Below are 21,453 nucleotides of genomic sequence, written 5' to 3'. Positions count from 1 at the left end.
GGGAACACTGCTCAATTTGCTGTAATGACCTAGACAGGAAGAAAATCTGAAAAAGAGTGGATATGTATATATGTATACCTGATTCACTTTGCTTTACACATGACACTAACACAGTGTTGTAAATCAACTATATTCTTAAAATATTTAAAATATGAAAAATAAAGATTGTTCTTATCCTTATGAAACTCTCAGACATTGTTGAAATTGACATTTCATATTGTAATATATAGCAATACTTTCTCATAAGAAAGTCGTGAGAAATTATAGGTTTCCATGTTCTTGATATGCAGGGTACTATGATTAGTTAGAAAGAGACACTGAATTTAATAACATAAAGCCCAAGTATTTTCAAGCATTGTGTTATCAACAATTCATCTTGCTAAATGTATATTTTCAGGCTTCAGACAACACACTATTGTTGGCAGATTAAAATCAATAGAGCATTTAATCATTATTGATTTCATTTCAGATTTAAAGGCAACCTGTATATAAAGTATATTGAAACTGAGCTGAAAATATATAATCTTATATTGTTTGATGACATTCAAAATGGGGATAATTTAGAGATTTCTTAGAGGGAAAAAACATAAATCTTCTATTTCGTCTCTTTCTCATGTTAAGTACTTATTAAATTATCAAAATAAAATTAACAATAGTTTATTATTTATTTACAGCCGAAGTTATGCCCATATTATCTTTAACTCTCAAAATAACCCTACAATATACATATGGTAATTTTAATACACTTCCTCTTTTATAGGTAATGTCAGGTGCTTGGTAAATGATGGATTTAGGCTTTACCAGGTGTAGCAGATCTAAAAGTTTTGGCTGTGTTCATGATAAAATACTCCTTCATAATTTTATGAGACGATAGAAATAGATAAGAGGGGGTAAGATGGCTTGCCTTGAAAAAATCTTGGTCCTCATACCTGATGAATTGAGTCTCCCAGAGCAATACATGCTCTTGTTAGTCCTCTTCCTTTAAATATGAGCTGACCCTTAATATTAGCTAGTGACTAAAGAGAACACAACAGATTTGTGGTCGAGTGACTTCCGAGGCCAGCTTAGGAATGTTCCTCAGCCTGATTACACTCTTTTTAGTTGGCTAGGCTGGCCCCTAACAGGTCCAAGGCCAAATTTCTTCTGAGAGAATGATAACTTAGATTGTTGTCCATGCAGATACTTGAGAGGAGAACACAAGCAAGTGGAAGAATCCTAGGCTATCCTATCCTCGGTTCCTTCCATTCTTCAGTGGCAGTGTGTGTGATATCCAGCGTCAGGCCAGGTGATACAGGGATAAAGAGACAAAGTTCCTGACCACAAGACAGATCCATCAACAAACTCTTTGAATAAAGACGGTGAGGATTTTGAGAAAGACTTTTCAGGCAGAAAGTGCAGCAGGTGTAGGAACTCCCAGCTAAAAATGTTTGTAGCTGTTGGTGAAACATGTAAAGCATATGCCCAGACCCAGAGCTTAGCATGAGAAAAAGGGAAATAAGAATAAATGAAGGGAATTCCTGTTGTGGCTGAGTGGAAATGAATCCAACTAGTATCCATGAGGATGCGCACTCCACCCCTGGCCTTGCCCAGGGGGTTAAGGATCCAGCATTGAGGTGAGCTGGGGTGTAGGTCGCAGATGCATCTCAGATCCCATGCTGCTATGGCTGTGGTGTTGGCAAGCAGCTGTAGCTCCAATTCAATCCCTAGCCTGGGAACCTCCATATGCTGCAGGGTGTAGCCCTAAAAAAATAAAATAAAAAATAAATAATAAATGAAGCTGAGAGGCAATCAGAAGTAAGATTATGAAGGGACTTCTATGAAAAAGAAGACAAAGGGAAAAAAAGCAACAAAATAAAGGAATGCAAGCCTGTATTTGATAAGGAAAATTTTGATAAATCCAGAAACTTTCCGGGTTTGAAGAGTCCACACACTTTTCTCAATCCTAAAATACTAAGGTTAATTTCCTATGAAATAGTAAGCTATTAACCATTATCCCCTTGCTGTTGGTTCTAACAAGGAAATAGAGGGCACTATTAAATTAAATCAAAATTTTAAATTAATCAGAGTACAGTATCTCAGGCACTATGCAAAGAGTTGAGCAAATTAGCATAATTCTTATATTCATGGAGCTTAAAAGTCAAAATAAAGAAAATGCTATGAAGTAGTGGGAGAATTTGGGAAAACTGTATGAGGTTAAGAGAATTCCCATACCTGGTAACCTCTAAAATAATATTGACTTACATTTATTTAGAGCTTAGCACTTCTCTAAGCTACTTACACTATCAGTTTATTTAATTTTGATATATATGTAATTTATGTATTATTATATAACATGTATCTGTGCCTATTTTTAAAATGAAGAAATTGAGGTACAAGGAAGATAAGTAATTTGCTCAGCTTATAAATGGCTGGTGGAAAAGGTATCTGAAGATGGGCAATTGGATTTTAATACCATCTTTTAGCCACTGCAGTGTAATTGTGTCGTTTATGTAGTGGGTTTCAAATTGCAAATTTCCCAATGCAGGTTTCTCTAGGGCCGTTCCAGAAATGACATGAGTCAGCAATGACAATTTAAATAGACACTCCAAATGATAGTGACGAGAGCTGTCCTGGAACCAAACTTGGAGACACTTCCTCTAAAACATAGATTGGCTACTTGCAGAGATGTAAGGCTACTGTGATGAGTTTTAGTGACACATATTGGCTTTGCTGGGAGAACCATATGTATAGATGAATGCTGAATCTGGGGTCCTGCAAAGCCCCAAAGCCTCCTGCTACTCCCCAAAAGGCACAGACACACACACACAGACAAACACACACACACACACACACACACACACGAGTGTATGCATACATACGTATATAAACTTCCAGAAGGCAAAGGAATGAATAAAGACTTGGCCCACCACTTCAGGAAGGAAATTCCTCATCCCTTCTCTATGTGAATTATAAGAAGTGCAATTTGGCCAATTCTTACCTATCCCAGCCTGCTTGTTGAAGTCATCTCAATTAACTTCACTCCATTAAAATCCTCATGTTTTAAATCATGTTTCCAATTCCTAGACTAGTTATTTTAAAAGTACGATCAAGACACCAATACTTTGCAAAATTACAACGGTTCAGTTAAAAATAATTCATAAATGTGTGTTTCCAGCAGAAAATGATAAAACCAGGTTGTTGCAGAAATTTTCACACAGAGTAACTCCCAGTTGCAATATTTTCTTTAAGCATATTACAAAGCTGTGTATGTTAATTAGGCTAACACCTTATTTGACACGTACAGTTTCCATTTCTATGTTGGCACTTTCCTTCTGATCTTGTCAGTTGGTAGACTGTATAATTTGCTATGTAACACAGCAACCACTGACTTATAATTCACCCTTTGAGAATGGTGGTGGTGCATACAGATGAATTCTCTAGACAAAATATCATATCAACTTCCCTTATGGCAAAGGATACGAATCCTATCCGTATATCATGAAATGGTTTCTGTTCTGAATCCCACCTATAGAGACAGGCAGTAATGAGAGTAAAGTGGGTAGAAGCCACTTCTAGAGGATTCTGAAACACAATCTAACGGTTATATGCAAACCTCTTTCCAGAAATTTAGTTCAGTTGCAATGGACTTGACTCTTTCTGTCTTCCTCTCTCCTTCCCTTGCTCTCTGTCTCTCTTTCTCTGTCGCATTCTTTTTCCTCCCTTCCTCTCTTTTTTAAATATTTTTCTCTCTCTCCCTCCTTCTCTTTCTTTCTCACTCTTTCTTTGTTTGACTTTGTTTGATATAGATTAATTTTCATTCAATTTCATCACTAAGAGAAGTGTATATTGTGTGCAGGAATTGTATAGAACTTAACTTTTACATTACAATGCAACATTACAGCCCTTTGACCTATGTTCCATAGGAGAATTAGGTAACCTTGCCAAGTTTATTCCCCCACTTATTCATTTGTTTATTCAATATGCTTAATTAAATACCTACTATGTGCTGCTAGGTCCTGAGCTGGACTAGTCTGTAAGTAATGGACTGGGGATTTGCACAGCTTTGTTTGAATCTAAATTCCAAAGTGTGATGGCTTTCAGGATGAGAATACTGCTGGAAAAAGCACTTCATGTCAGCTATTATCTGTTTCATTTTGGAATATTTCCCTGTCTCAAACAAACGCATTTCAGTTTCATCTCAGTTTTCCAGTCTTTTCCGGGAAATTGAGATTCTTTAAAATGCAAATTAAAGAAAAGCAAACAGGCTTAACAGAACAGGGAACTTAATGCCTCTTGTAACTGAAGAGTCCAAGGGATAGAGCTTCCTTTGTGAATGGGTCTGTCTAGGTGCCCATAGTATGTCATCATCCTTTTTTCATTCCCTTGTTCGTTCTTTCATTTCTTCCTTCCTTCCTTCCCTTCTCTCTCTCCTCTTCCCAGTTCTGCTTTCTAGTAGCTTGGTTAAGGTTTTAAGATTTCTTATGGTGAACCCCAGAAACCCCTTTCAAATTACCTTCAAATTTACAAGAGTTTTCTATCCATATAGCACTAAGAAAATTGGATCACATTTGACCAACTTAGGGTACATATACATTCCTTTTAAAATCAGAAACTTTTTTATCAGCTAAGCTTGGGTCACTAGCATCTCCTTGGAAGTGGGAAATGGAACCCCATATGAACTATATTATTTAACAAATATTCAACACATATGTATTAAGCCCCTCATGTATCACACATGCCATTCATGTACCAAATATTGTGAGTGTGGCACTGTTTACACTTATGATGCTTCTGTTGAAATGAACAGATTAATGGAGTATCAGCAAATTTTCAAAATAAATCTAAATGCTGTTACCTGAAGAAAGAGGAACTGATGCCAGTCAGGCAAACACACACACACAATGGGGAATGCATTTTTATCAAGAGTAGTATAACTTTATAGCTAGAAAGAACTCCATTATTTGATACATGGGATAACTGAATCCCAGAGAGGGAAAGTAATTCAACAAATAATTAAAGGCACTTAGGTACCCTGGTACCATACTTTTAATCCAGGGTTCTAGATCCATGAAAGGGTATGATGTTTTCCTTTAGTTTCCTCTGTTAATCATTTAGCACCTGACATCTACTCGTTCACTTACATGGCAAACAATAACGTATTAGGTGTAGGGAAGAGTCAAATTTTCACCCTTTGTCGTAAGCAAGGAAAATTTCAGCTCTATCTTGCCTGAATTATTGCTAAGAATTTCTAAGCACTCATTTCTCAAAAAAAGATAATCCTTTGGAAAGATTATATGGGTTCTAAAAGTTCTCTGAAATTTATAGGGATTTGAATAGATCTGAGCTAAAAAGAACAATAAAGTTCCATATTTTCAATCACACCAAATCCAGTGAAATCCTCTATTTTAAGGTCTATTTGCCTGAATTCTCCTCTATTAGGCTTATTTCTAAGGAGCAAAATTTCAAGCCCAGCACTCATTATCCAAACCACTAATTCCTCTACTTCTCATGTAGATCCTATTTAATGATTGTTTGCCTAATAAAACCGCAAACAGGAAAATTATTCAGAACTCTTAACTCTCATTTTTTCTAGAGAAATCCCTCTATATCTTTTAGTGATAAGAGCCACTTCTTTTATCTGTGTTTATTGTAGACATCCCATTATTTTCTATATTTTAGACCTTTATTATTTTAATGTGCATTAGAATTTCTCTAATAGATTCACATACCTACAAAATCTTGATAAATGTATAGATCTATATGAAATCTCAAATTGAGCTAATCTCCAGACCCTGTCCTTCTTCCCCAGTGTCTTCCAGGGAACACCAATCTTCTGCATGTTCGGTTTTGTTTTGGTAGAAGCAACAATATACAGCAGGTTCTCCAAGGACATTTATTATTTATTACTTTTTTTTTTTTTGTATTTTGAGGGCTGCACCCACAGTGTATGGAAGTTCCCAAGTTAGAGGTTGAATCAAGAGCTGTAGCCAGTGGCCTATGCCACAGCCACGGCAATGCTAGATCCGAGTCACATCTGTGACCTACACCACAGCTCATGGCAGTGCCGGATCCTTAACCCATTGAGTGAGGCCAGGGATCGAACCTGCACCTTCATGGATACGAGTCTGATTCATTTCCACGAAGCCATGACGGGAACTCTGGACATCTATTACTCTTTTTAGTGGAAACCATGGTATCCTCTATGGCCAAACTCAGAAACGATCATCAGTTAGTTATTTTTCCTGGGAACTATGTATATCATAATATAGATAAGATACCAGGCTCCTCATTGGCCCTTACTTACAAACCAACTACTTCTATCATTCCCTCACCAAAACTTTATATGCTGCTAGTATGCATCTGCTGCTCTTTTCCTGCATATATTAATGTTTTAAACTGCCTTCAAATTCTTGCATAAATTGATGCTTTGGTCTATTATTCCCTTCCCATTTGCCTGTCTAGTGTTCCATTTATTATTTTGAAACTCAACCTGTTCTAAGAAGTTTTCCTTGAGGATTCCTCATCTTCAGATATACAGGGCGATTAAAAATAATACATTCCAAAAATATATTATTCCATTATCTAAGCAACAGTAAATTCCATTATATACAAACAAAATAGGCAAAAAGATAAAATAAATAAGTAAATATAAAATAAAACAAAGGTAAATCAAATTCCAATTTCAATCACAGAAAGATAAATTAAGACCATAATGATATACTATTTTATTCCTCTGGATGAATTGGAAAAATTGAAGAAATATGACCCTATAAAAGTACTGCTAAGGCCTTAAAGAAAGAATAACTCTCCTCTAGTTCTGTAAGATGGGAAAATGGCACAACTGTTTTGGAAAACAATCCAGAGTATGCTGCAAAATTGATCATATATATACTCGGTAATTTGGCAAATCTATTCAGCTATAAAGTTAAAAATCAGTCCTAGAGAAACACTTGCTTATGGCACAAGGATTCATATCAAGGAGGATCCCAGAAGTGTTTGTAACAGCAGATTTCCTAAGTTAGAAGGGGGGTTCAGGGGCTTCTCTTCCATTGGTGTGAGTCTTGACTTATGTTTGTGTTTAAGATTTTCTAATAAATTATGAAACACTGCATAATTTAAAATATTATAACACAAAAAGCATAACATACAAGGACCATAAAAAATATTCTATGAGAATTCAGAAGAGAGCATCATGACAATATTATTTTAAGATTGTGAAGGCAAGGAATTTCTTGTATGTGAGAGCATTTTAACAGGCCCTGAAGGCTGTATTATTCATAATTTATACCTTGCCCTGTTTTTCAAAGGATTTAAAATTGCTTATAAAAATGCTATGAAACAAAATTTTAAAATAACAAGGAGCAGAACACAGGGGTTAGGGAAAAATAATGAGTGCGAAAAGAAAAAAGGAAGCAAGAAAGACATAACATTAACCAATGGGAATTCATAGTATTCAGTTAATTTTTGTTTAGGAGGTGGGATGTCAATTTGCCTCTAACCAAGCAAAGAGAAAAATGCTATCATTTATTTTATCAACAGTTGTTAAGTCTGTTGAAGGGGGAAAGCCAGAGATTCTTTTGCTTGTTGGTTACTGATTGGTGTTTTTTTGTTTTTTTCAGGCACTATTTTCCTAAAACAATCCTGAAACATGACAATAAAGGCCCTTCTAAGAAAAATAAAAACAGAATTAAGGTACCAATGTAAAAATAAGCAAATAAATAAATGAATCAATGGAAGATGTAACAGGAATCAAAGAAGATCTCCACTTAAGTTTGTTGCAGATGCTTGATTGGTGATGGTTAATGAGATTCCAAAGACAGACTGGGGCAGACAGACAGTGACACACAGCAGTACTCACAGTGTGGTCCCTGGGCCAGGAGCATTAGCACCCCCAGAGAATGTATGAAAATAGCAAATTCTTGGCGACATTGCAGACCCAGTCAATTGGAAACTCTGATGAGACTCAGAAATGTTTTTTAACAATCCTCTGGGCAGTGCTGATATGAGCTAATGGAAGTGAACCACAAGGCTAAGGGGTTCGGATTATAAACTATAGGTAAACATGGACCACTGAAGCTACGTTAGCTACCTATCCTAACCAACCCCCTTAAGTTCCCATGCTCCTGTATCCTAGGGTCCAGGATAATTCCCTGCTCCTGTCACTCAGAAGTGGAACGATGAACCAAAGTAGATACCCCTGGCATATAGTGCATTGTAATCCTGAAAGAAAATTCTAAAGCCATGTTCCCCAAGCTCAACAATTTTGACATTTTGGGGCTTTATAGTTCTTTGCTTTGGGAAGTTTTCCTCTGCATTTGAGGATGTTTAACAGCATGTCTATAGACCATTCACCAGCATCCCTGGCTTTTCTACCCACCAAAGGACAGTAACATCACTTCCCTATTATAAGATGATCAAAAATAGCTCCAGACATGGCCAAATGTTTTCCGTGGGACATCATTGCCCCTAGTTGCAAACCACTGCACTACAGTATTTTCAAGCAAAAATTAATAGTGTGGGTGATCTTGATCCCCAGGATCGATCTCACCTACGTCCTTGGCGTTACTAGCACAGTATCAAGGCTCAGGTTAGACAGGCAATTCTTCTAAAGGACTGAGCATGCCAACTCAGAGTATATGTTATAATAAAGATGATGATGAAATTGATTGTCGTAATTATGATACAAAGAAAACTATTTATAATAACTTATCTAAAAGACCTTGAAGTGTTCTGGCAAAGAACATAGAAATATAAGATGTTCATTCCAGCGTCTTTCCAACATAACTGAGTACTCATTAAAGCTAATGTCAGCCCAGAAGAATCAATTTTTAAAAGGTTTGGATGATGGCTATCTTTAAATTTTAATGTATGATTGTCTTAGAAATTTATTAGACATGCACATTCCTGGGCTGTATTCTCAGTTATTTTGATTTAGTGGGGCAAGTTATAGGCCAAGGAAATAGCATTTTAATAAACACAGAAAGTACTTTTGATGCAGGTGTGTGCTGCACCTTGGGAAATAGTGCCCTTAGAAATGGACAGTGGGGATTTTCCATTGAGGCGCAGTGGAAATGAATCAGACTAGTACCCATGAGGATGCGGGTTTGATCCCCGGCCTCGCTCAGTGGGTTAAGTATCTGGTGTTGCCATGAGCTGTGGTGTGGGTCACAGATGCAGCTCGGATTCTGTGTTGACGTGGCTGTGGTGTAGGCTGGCAGCTGTAGCTCCTATTCGACCCCTAGCCTGGGAACTTCCATACGCTGAGGGTGTGGCCCTAAAAAAAGCAAAAAACAAGCAAGCAAACAAACAAAAATAATGGATAGGAATCTGAGGAAACCTGAGTTTCTTTTCTAATTAAGAAACATTTCCTTGAGAACTATGTCTAGATACTCATGTTGCAACAGAACAAAGGGTGGGGGGAAAATGTAATTGTAATGTATACATGTAAGGATAACCTGACCCCCTTGCTGTACAGTGGGAAAATAAAAAAATATATATATATATATAAAAAAAGAAACATTTCCTTCTGTAGGTTTTCTTTTGTCTATTTACAGCTACTGCTATTTTTTGATTGGATTTTTTGTTTTCTTCATAATGGGATGTATGAGCTTTTGTATATTTTGGAGATTTCTCTTATCAGGCACATCTTTTACAAGCATTTTCTCCCATTGTGTAGGTTGTCTTTTTTTTTTTTATGGTTTGCTGTGCAAAATATTTTAAGTTTAATTAGGTCCCATTTGTTTATTTTTGTTTTGATCTTGATTACTCTAGGAGATGGATCCGAAAATATATCATGGCTATGATTTATGTCACAGTGTTCTGCTGGAGTTCCCACTGTGGCACAGTGAGTTAGAAAGATGACTGCAGGTGTTCCCACTGTGGTGTAGTGGTGAGGAACCTGAACCAGGATCCATGAGGATGCAGTTTGATCCCTGACCTTGCTCGGTGGGTTAAGGATATGGTGTTGCTGTGCTGCTATGGTGTAGGTCCCAGATGCAGATTGGATCTGGTATTGCTATGGCTGTAGTGCAGACTGGCAGCTGTGGCTCCAATTTGACACCTAGCCTGGGAACTTTCACATGCCACAAGTGCAGCCCTAAAAATTAAAAAAAAAAAAAAATCTGAATCTTACTGCAGTGGTTTGGATCTCTGCAAAGGCATGGGTTCAAACTCTGGACCAGCACAATGGGTTAAGGGATCCAGAATTGTGACTCAGATTCTATCCCTAGCTGGGGAATTTTAATGTGTCACTTGTTTTTTATAAGGTGTTAGATAATGTTTATAGTTTCTTTATTTTACACATGGGTATCCTGTTTTTCTAACACCACTTACTGAAAAGATTGTCTTAATCATAGAGCAATTGACCATAGGAGCCTGAGATTACTTCTGGAATTTCTATCCTGTTCCATTGATATAGATGGACAACAGACACATGCAAAAACTGCTTAACATCGCTAATTAAGAAAAATGCAAATCAAAACTACATTTAGGTATCACTTCTCACCAGTCAGAAGGGCCATCATCAAAACATCTACAGTTCCCGCTGTGGCACAATGGGTTCAGAATCTGACTACAGTGGCTAAGGTTGCTTTGGAGCTGTGGGATTGATCCCTGGCCCAGTGCAGTGGACTAAACGATCCAGTGTTGCTGTAGCTGTAGCATAGGTTTCAGCTGGGGCTCAGATTTTATCCCTGGACTGGTAACTTCCATATGCCATGGATGCAGCCATTTAAAAAAAAAGTTTACAAATAATAACTGCTAGAGAGAGTGTGGACAATAAGGAACTTTCTTACACTGTTTGTGAGAATGTAAATTCATTCAGCCACTATGGAGAACAGTATAGAGGTTTCTTAAAATAATAAAAATAGAGCTATCATACGATCCTGCAATCTCATTCCAAAAATGCCATTTGGAGCAACATAGATGAACTTAGAGATTATCATACTATGTGAAGTAAACCAGATAGAGAAAGACAAATATCATATGATGTCACCTACATGTGAAAAATTTTAAAAAAAAGTGATACAAATTAACTTATTTACAAAGCATAAATAAATCCACATAAATAGAAAACAAACTTACGGTTACCAAAGTGGAAGGAGGGATAAATTAGGAATTTGGGATTTATACATACACACTGCTATATATATATATATATATATATATAAATATATATAAACTAGATAACCAACAAGGACCTACTTTACAGTGCAGGGAACTATATTCAATATATTCAATATTTTGTAATAACCTACAAAGGAAAATAATCTGAGAAAAATATATGTATATATATACGTGTATGTATACTATAAAACAATCTCTTTGGTGTACACCTAAAACTAGCACAACATTTTAAATCAACTATATTTCAAGAAAAAATAAATAAATATGAAATTTTAAAAAAGAAACATTTTCTTTCCAAAAACATGTTTTTAGTCCAGACTATTCATTGTCACCTTCTATTGAGAAGAAGAGGCAGATAAATGATGGAGTAAATAAATGAAACATCCTTGGTATAAAACCATAGGCATTGATGAGAACTGTGGCTAATTACAACCCAGCAGTCCCTGCTAAGGCATAGGTGATTGTTGTCACACCAAATAAGGCTCATGGGTACAAGTCTCCTGATACCTAAACATAAGCAGGTATCTCAGGTCCCTATGTGAGTTCTTTAATCTTTAAAAGAATGGTTATCAGTAATTCAATTTTTGTTTGAATTCTTTCTTTTTCAGGCTGGCTTTGGACAGCAAATCTCCTGCTGACATTCATAATAAAGAAACCAGTCCATCCTAAATCCAGTGAGAATAAAACCATAGTGGAAGAATCCATGCCTAAGCTGGATGTCTCCCTGAATTCCATCTCCACTGTACACAAAATCCCTCACTGCTTTTTGTTTTGGTCTGGGGTTTTTTTGAGTACCATAGTCCAAACTTTCAGTAGGTAAATCTGTCTATACTTGTACAGCTGGTGTGTTGGCTTGTGGAGGAGGAAGGGAAACGGTGCCAAGGGGAAGGTAGACAGTTCCAGCTCTGTATTCTGATGGTTCCTGTGGAGACTGCTGCCACTGCATGCATTCAATATACTCTTCTGAACTCCCCATGGTGATAAAAGTCCAATAGGATAGGTTGAGCCAGCGCTAGGAGAGGAGCAGGAAGATACAGCACAGGGGAGCTCTCCAGAGTGACCATCAGTCTAAACCCTCTGTTGACATACATAAGTAGCTTGGCAGAAAGAAGATGGAAGACCAGAACCTGGGTAAACTTAGTAATAGTTATCAAGTACACAATATATAGCAGGCACTGAGCTAACCCTTGGGCAGACACATACATACATACATGCATGCATATGTATATATGTCAGATACTTGGTGACACACAACTAGTAAATCTTGTAGCTGGAAATTAGAATGTAAATCTGTCTACAAAGTCCATCCTCATAATTACCACGTGGTGTTGCCACTCAAAAATATTTAAAACAGGAGTTCCCACTGTGGCTTAGCAGATTAAGATCCTGACATTGTATCCATGAGGATGTGCATTTGATCCCTGGCCTCGCTCAGTGGATTAAGGATCCTGTGTTCCTGCAAGCTGTGGCATAGGACATAGGTCAAGGACATGGCTCAGATCCCCAGCATTGCTGTGACTGTGGGTGGGTCGGCAGCTATAGCTCTGATTTGAGGTCCATACACTGCAGGTGTGGACCTCAGATGAAAAAAAAAAAAATAATAAAACCACAAAGTCTCTGCAAATACCAAGTATACAGTGTTGAATCATATTATCTCTAGATGAGTGTTCAAGGCACTACATCTGAAGTCTTAAGGTTAAAAGGAATGTTCTTGCAGGCAGCGTTCTATGCAGATGTTATGAAGTTTTCTAATCCTCAATCGCAACCCATTTTATGACAAATACAAATTTAGTGATCGCTTGTGAATATATTTTGGTAGGGAAAGAAACACTACCCCATAAAGGTAAATATTAAATAAGGAGAGAAATATTTTAAAATATTGAAATATATATTTAAAATGCATCTTTGAAGTAAGAAAATTCAGTAGTTCTCTTGCCTGCCTGCATCACTGGAGCACTATAAAAACTTATCATTACTGCAGCTCTGTACGGAAGAAATGCACCAAAATTCCTAAGCTCATACTCACAGAATTGGGACACTTGGGTAATTACAGCATCTTCACAAATTCCTAAAACAACAAAGAACAGAAAGAGTCTGAGAAAGGAATACTGATGAGGAAGACTATGTCATCATTATTGAACTTGGGGGATTTGTGTGTAGAGAGCTAAAAAATATCCCTGAATTTACTACAAGAATATTGATACAAGAAAGTATCCAGTACATCAGCCTCTGAGACAGGGATTTACAGTAAGCCTGGAAAAGGATGTGCATGAGAAAGAGAACCAAGCAAAGGAAAAGAATTGGGGCCAAAATACATTTGTAAGTATTTTGTGCTAATTACCCATAAATTGTTTAATATCAGTGTTTAGGGCAGGATAATTGTTCCTTGTAGAGACTGTTCCAAGCATCGTAGAATGTTCATCTCTACAATCCACACTGCCAGAGGTTCTTATTTCGCTGGAAAGTCTCAACATCACCAGGCAAGAAAAATATCCTTGACCATTCATTTGTCCTTAGCAGTACAGAGTGGCAAAAGAACACATCTGATCAATTAACAAAATAGAATGTATTCCCAAGGTTTGTTCAAATAATCTCATTGAGCTAATAACATCTAAAGAAAAGAAACTCTTCACATATAGTTAAAAATAAATACTTGAGTCCCTTCAGTCCACAGTAGCTATAGTCATGATTCCAGAGGGTACCGGTCTGCCAGTCAGGAGGGGCCGGTTTTCACCATCATCCTCCCATCCTCAGAATGGTCCTGGAGAGAGGCACGATCTGTTTGGATATCACCCTGATGGGATTCATTAAAAGTCATCTTTATTGCCTCCTTCATTTAATTCCAGAGGTCAAGGAAAGGTAACCCCAATAATTCTATTCCATTTAATTTAATCTTATGGTAGTCACAATGCAAGTTCTGCAAAATTATATATCTACACCAATTATAGCTCTGACACTGATCTAAATTTTGGGAAAAAAAAAGGTGACCAAAGCATGGTATAGACCTTAAGAAACTCAGATTCTATTAGGATATAAACACAAGAGAACAAATAATTAGTATAGAATGCAATAAATACTAAGAGATGACAGTACAGCCCTGAAGCAACACAGAGTAGAAACTGAATGCTCCAATTACAGATAGGGAAGATGTTTTAGGAGATATTCAGAAGTTCCCTTGTGGTGCAGCAGGTTAAGTATCAATGTTGCTGTAGGTGTTTGCACAGGCAGGGAGGGTTCCATCCCACATGCCATGGGTGCAGCCAAAAAAAAAAAAAAAAAAAAAAAAAAAAGAAACTCAGATGTTGAGCTCCTAATAATAAATAGGTATTCTCTACATGAATAGTCAAGGGGCTATTTTTCTAAGCATAATGATTAGTATACAGAAAGATAAAGGTCTTTAACCAAAATAATCATTTCATGGAAAAAATATATTTCTATACGGGAGAGCAGAGAGTAGTAGAAAACTAGCCTAGCAATAGAGTTAGATTTAGCTCATTTAGGACCTAATGCATCCAAAATGACAATTTCACCCACTTGCTTAAAACCCACAAATGTGTCTCCATTACTACAAAACACTACTTGGCAATTAAAAGAAATGAATATGTACCACTGTGGACAAAGCTCAAAAGAATTATGCTGAGTGGAAAAAGCCAAAAAAAAAAAAAAAAACCTCTATCTATCTATCTATCTATCTTGTATATCCATTTATATAAAACTCTGGAAAATACAAACTAATCTACAGTGAAAGCCAATCAATGATTGCCTGGGGATAGAAGTTGGCGTGGCAGAGACTGGGAGAGAGAGAACTAACAAAGGGGTGCAAGGAAGCTTTTAAAGGTGATAGATATTTTCACACTCTTAATTGTGAGGATGGTTTCATGTGTGTTTATAAGTCAAAAGTTATGAAATTACACATATTAAATGTGTCATTTACTGTATGCCAATTATACCTTAATTAAGCTGGCACAAAATCTAAAAGGAAAATAGCATTATACTTTGCATCTGGCTGCCTAAAATCTCCAAGAGACTATACGCAGAACCCCAAATAGGGAGAGAGAACTGAGTGAAGGGGGCCTAGAAGGAAAGGAGACATTTCTTCAAATCTCTCTCAATTAAGTTTATCAGATATTTATCAAGCACCTCCTCTGTACCAACGAATTACACCTACTGACATTAAAGATAAGTTAGCAAACAATACAGGAAATTCACTATCATGGAGAAGACTATGGTAGGCACACACCGTGTAATTTAATTGAAAATATTAAATAGAAAAATACTGCTACAACTTGATTTGCGTATTTTACTTATTTCTAAAATTACTACTACATTTGCTTATACATGTAATATGTGCGTGTGCATTTTTCACATACTTTTAATTATTCCTCTTTTCTAGAGTATATTTCCTGGCTCCATACTTATGTTTTAAACTTCCATTTTTCTTTTCTTTTCTTTTTCTTTTTTTTTTTTTTTTTTCGGTTGTCTTTTTAGGTCCGCACCGATGGCAGATGGAGGTTCCCAGACTAGGGGTCAAATTGAAGCTGCAGCTGCCAGCCCACCCAACATCCTATACCTAGAAATCAAGATCTGAGCTGCCTCTGCGAGACACACTACAGCTCAGGGCAATGCTGGATCCTTAACAGTCCCTAGTGAGCAAGGCCAGGGACTGAACCCACGTCATTATGGATACCAGTCAGCTTCGTTACCACTGGCTGCAAATGGGCACGCCAAACTTCTGTTTACTCTTAGAGCAGATATATAGTACTTCTTCCATTGTGGAGTTCTTTCTAAGCTAAGTTGTACACTTAGCACCCTTTCTTGTGTGTCTTTACAAAGCAACCATACTTCAATCATATAACCTGGTAAATTTCCTCCCACTTTTTTATTAGCATGGTGTCTCCTCCAGTAGCATGTCATCTTTGTGAAGCCACTATCTGTGTATTCTGAGCAGTCATTAAAGTACCTGATACTGAAGTATACACTACTGAAAGATTTGATGCAATGCTTCTCAATATTGCCTTGGTGCAAAACCTCTCAGGCATGGATGGAAAAGAGGTACAATCTACCAGCACTGCTCAGCAGCTCACCTTTCACCAGCGTTCTAATGTCATCTCTGAATTCTAGACAGAGAGTCATCTTTGTTCGGCAACATCTGCCATGGGTTTAGTAGGGAGGAAATCAGAACATGTACCAGTTCATACTTGTGATTTTTAGACTTGAGAATAAAAATAAAATAATTAGGGAGTTCCCGTCGTGGCTCAGCGGTTAACGAACCCGACCAGTATCCATGAGGATGCTGGTTCGATCCCTGACCTCCCTCAGTCGGTAAAGGATCCGGCATTGCTGTGAGCTATGGTGTAGGTCACAGATGAAGCTCAGATCTAGCGTTGCTGTGGCTGTGGTGTAGGCCAGTAGCTGTACGTCCGATTAGACCCCTAGCCTGGGAACCTCCATATGCCGTGGGTGCAGCCCTAAAAAGCAATAAATAAATAAATAAAATAATTAAAACATTATACAAAATAGTACTTTAAATCAGTTTTCCTAAATAAAATGGTCTGTCTCTGTTTCTTTTTTAGAATGCATGGTCTTTCTTCTATTTGCTCTGCTGGGTGCTAAAATTAAGATACTCTTCATTTCGTTACATGTCCTTATTTAGATGAGATAAAAAGTCAATGACAGATACAGGGCTTTATAAAAATAAACATTAAATTGGGGGTGGCTGAGAGATGAGAAGAGAAAAAAAAGGGGGAAAGAGAGGGAATAAGAAATGACTTAGTGGAGGTGGACAAAGAAATATGAAGTGTGAGAATTCTCCCTGATAGGGAAGGTCAGAGGCTGTGCAGGTTCTGAATGTCAACTTTTGTGGCAAATCTGCCCTGGGTGACTCCTGTTTCATGAACTCAAGGATTTTGACTAAAATCTGAGTCAGGGGAAAGAAGAGAATGACCACAAAACCACAGTGGTGCCCCTAGGTGAGAGAGCTTAGTATAAGCATAAGCTTAGTGCCAGCTTAGCCTAAGCATCAGAGCTTAGTATAAGCATCAGAGCCGAAAGCGAGCATAAACACGTAAAAGTTCCTCACATCTTCAGGAGAGAATGGATTTCTTATGAAACATAATCGGAGCGCCAGGAAGATCTGAAAATATCAGCACAGGGTGATCTGGGTTACAAAGAACATAATATGATTACATACATCTTTACAGATTACAGCAGATCTTTGATCATTGTGTTATTGGATTCTTATGACTATTCTGGAAGACGAGCAGGTCAGGAACCATTACCCATTTTGAAGGAACTAGGACTCCCAGAAGTTAAAAGTCACACTGGAGCCAGTAAGTCTGGGAGCAAGAACTTGCCAGGAAACCTCTCCACTTCCCCTCCCCATCCCTCCTCACTTCATTTTTTCTTTTCTTCTTTCCTCTTTCCTTTCTTCTTCCCTTTTTTCCTTCCTCCCTCCCTCCCTCCTTCCTTCCTTCTTTCCCTTCTCTCTCTCTCCCTCTCTCTTACTTTCTTTCCTACCAGAAAAGCATACATGAATCTCCATTTAGTAGTTCAAAGCTTACACACTAAGGGTCATGGTTGTGAATATAAGCGATAAACCTATATGAAACTATAGGAAAGAAACAAGATAAAGCTGTATTGTTATGGCAACAGTGCCTTGATAGACAATCTACTTTTTTTGAAATGAATATGTAATATAGACAAATATTTTGTCTTTTTTTTTTGTCTCAGGAATTAAACACAATAAGGCTTGATTATTTGGTCTTAATCACTAAACTTTTTACTGAAATGTAGCTTCTTGGGGTTTTGTGTGTATGTATCAGTACACTGCATATGTATGTCATACTGCTTATGTGTACAAACACACACACACATGCACACATAGGCATGTATGATATGTTTAAGTAAATATTTTTTAACCAAAACCAACCTCTTTATTTCTGTGATTGTCTGACTGGAGTAGGAAATTGTATTTATAAAAGCCCCTCTGGCCAGAAACATGTTTTACTCTGGATAAGAAACTTCTTTTTTCTTTGATGAAGACATTTTTTTTTTCTTTTTATGAGAACCAAACTATTCTCCAATTCCCCTGATGGGATATGAATTAATATAGAAGAACAGAGTTCACCCTCAACAGCTGCAACTTGCACCTGTGCAGTATATTCTTCATCCTTTTTCACTGCAGTATGATAGAGAAAAAAAGCAGGAGAAGATGCTTTATGGGACCTTCCAACTGAGATGCTTAATGCATTATTAGGAACAGAAATTCTCAGTGGGATTTAACCGTACCTATTAGGAATTAGACCTAGGAAACCAAATATGAAAAGTATACAGCACTTCCCCAACCTGCACTGAGATTGGCAGTGGAATCCACACTGTTCATTTTCTGTTTTTTCTCCAATATATCACATTAAAGTTCCCCAGATAATTTCATCTCCTGCCTTCTTCGATCCATAGCCTACAGAGCAGAGTACATTTATAACAGCACCCTGGCATTATGTGAGCATCATTGGCCAAGACAGAACACACAATCAGCTTTGCTGTGTGCCTGCTCTGCATCATTAAGCATTAATAAAGTGATCTCTAATTGTTTCTCATTCCCGGGCTTCAGGCTCTTTATTGCTTGGTACTACTGTGTGGCTTCCCTTGGAAGTCAAGTTAATTCTTCCAACTGTTGAGATGGCAGGCACATGCTTCCCTGTGGAGGCAATGCCATTAACCTGCTATGAGTTGGAAGGCAAGGGAAGGGAAAAAAATGTTCCTAATCATGAGCATCTAAGAAAACATCCTCAGGGTTGCTTTTAGATGCCAGTTCTTTCACCTCTGAATCTCAAATGCTTCCGTTCACTCTCAGCTCCTGGTGAAGACCTATGCCAACTATCAAAAATATCTTAATATCATTCATTGCTATGTGGAGAATTTTTCAGCAATGGATGTATATGGATGTGTACAATGTCTGAAGAATCTCCTCTAGTGAAAATTTTATAAATAAAATATATTAAAAGAAAAATTTTGGAAAATACAGAAGATTATAAGGAAAGCTGTCAGCCAATTTACACTACCACATAGAGATAATGGCTTCTCATATGTCTTGTATGTATATATTCTTTAAAGTCATATGTCTATGCAAAACAAAACTCTTCAGAAAATAAAAATTATATTGACTTATGTGTGTGTATGGGGGATAGAAGGAAAGTTTTATTATACTATTTTTAAAAAGTAAAAGCAGTAAAGGCTAATAAAGAATGTCACCATGCTTGACAATTTAATAAGCAGAGATTATGAGAGTATCATTATCTTTGCAGACTATTTCATTTCACCCAGAATACCCTCCATAAAGCCTATGTGGCAAATTTAGCTTAGGATTCAGTGCCAAGTTTTACACTGGACAAATAAGACCTGAAATCTCCAAATGCAGCAAACCATTCCTGTTGACCAAGTCGTAAAATAAAATTCAGGAAGGGATAATGGTGAATTTGTGAAATTCAACAACCTCAGAAGTTATTAGACAGAAGACTTTTCATTTTTAATTAGGGCTGTGGGGGATTTAGGGTACACAAATGAGTGTGGTTTTGATTAAAAATATCAGTCACATATTGCATGCAAACATAGAAAGGAAGACCAAGTTGCAATAAAGTTTCTATGGAGTCAAGTTATATCGAAATGAATTCTGAAGAATTATTTGATGAATACAAGTCTATTGCACAACAAAGGAGGCAAATAACAATTATTTTCCACTGACTTTGAAACATTAGTGTCCTACAGTAAAACCAAAAGCATTCAAAGAATATGTGATCCTTTAGGAATTCATTCTGTCACCTATTATAGATGACCAAATTTCTCTCTTTACTTTGGGATCCTCTTTAAAGTGTCAGCCAGCCTCTTTCTTTTTAAATAGATGCATCTGCCTCTTTTGACTTAGTCTGTTGCCCTTGTGGCTCCAAGGATTGAATACTTAGGGCATTTCCCTACAAGAACACATGTTGGTGACTGAGACCTTTGCATGCCTGTCACTTCTCTTTGGTTTGTGTTGCACAGTTGAGTGGCTCTGTCCTTTGAGTGACTGCAGGGTCAGAGCCTGGGAGACAGTCAGAAATCAGAGTGACAACTTAGCTCAAAACCAACCCCCTCATCACAGACTGATATGCTTCATAGGACAAGTGCCTGCAGCTGGCATTTCTACCACATCTGTGGGCTTAAAAGTACATCTTTACTCAGAGCCACAGGATTTTTCAGATCTGCGTAGGAACTTACACTTGAAGAAAATGGCACCTACATTAAAAAGTGAAGGGGCACTTCTGCTTGGTAATTGTCATAACTTGGACTTGAACTCATGTCTGTTGGCTTTCAGTACCTCTAGTAACTGAGCTCTTTCCATATCTTCTGGACCAGGATAGCTGAAATCTTAGGTTCACCCTTGGTGTGAATAGAGTTTTCTCTTTTTTATTTTTATTTTTCATATATTTATTTATTGTTTGTTTGTCTTTTTTTTTTCTTCTTTTTTTTTTGGGGGTCATGTAGTCAGGCATGAGACATTCCACCTGTTATATAACCTAAAATCAAATAATTTTTCCTTAAAAATAAATCCTCTCTTAACTTGACTTTTGTTATTATCACTGTTTCAGTCATCCCAGTTTAAAATCCTTAATGAAGATATAATCAGGGCTTATCAATTAATGATGTGATAAGGGCAGTGCTAATGATATGATCAACACAAAAGATTACAGAATTAATTCCGTAGGGTGAGAGACATTCTCCAAGGAAGTAAATTATGAGCTGGGCATTGACTGAATCCTGTTTTGCCCAGAGAAACAAGGGAAAGGGCTTCTGAACAGTGGATGAAAGTTTGAATATATATAGTCATTTCTTGGGCCTCCCTCGAGGCATATGGAGGTTCCCAGGCTAGGGGTCGAATCAGAGCCAGAGCCGCCGACCTACATCAGAGCCACCGACCTACACCAGAGCCACAGCAACGGGGGATGCAAGATCCGAGCCACGTCTGCAACCTACACTACAGCTCACGGCAACGCCAGATCCTTAACCCACCGAGCAAGGCCAGGGATTGAAGCCTCAACCTCATGGTTCCTAGTCAGATTCGTTAACCACTGAGCCATGACAGGAACTCCGAGTTTTCTCTTTTTTAGATAAGCCTCCCTCTTATGCCACTCAAGCTGTCTTGCTAACACGAACAATTGATATTTATATATATAAGGAGAAATTTAAATAAAAACATGGTTTAGTATAATTCCATTATCTTTTTTTTTTTTTTTTTTTTTGTCTTTTTGCTATTTCTTTGGGCCGCTCCCGCAGCATATGGAGGTTCCCAGGCTAGGGGTCTAATCAGAGCTGTAG

The 21,453-nt window shown here is 37.4% G+C and overlaps 1 protein-coding gene across 1 annotated transcript in view; it reads right to left on the bottom strand.

The window, feature by feature from the left end:
- Nucleotides 1-13,129: 13,129 nt before the first annotated feature.
- Nucleotides 13,130-21,453, bottom strand: part of LOC106504595 (uncharacterized) — a 666,799-nt gene continuing 658,475 nt past the window's right edge. The window contains exon 7 of the transcript XR_014812206.1: nt 13,130-13,171. The gene's annotated coding sequence lies outside the window, so the exon portion shown is untranslated. The remainder of the gene's footprint in view (nt 13,172-21,453) is intronic.

The sequence above is a fragment of the Sus scrofa genome, chromosome 8, assembly GCF_054392235.1.
Source record: "Sus scrofa isolate SSC_HxYL_T2T_F1_AM1 chromosome 8, Sscrofa_HxYL_maternal_Yorkshire_Landrace_v2.0, whole genome shotgun sequence".
Classification (NCBI taxonomy): Eukaryota; Metazoa; Chordata; class Mammalia; order Artiodactyla; family Suidae; genus Sus; species Sus scrofa.
The sequence above is the reverse complement of the archived record's forward strand: the minus strand, read 5'-3'. Positions and strand labels throughout refer to the sequence as shown.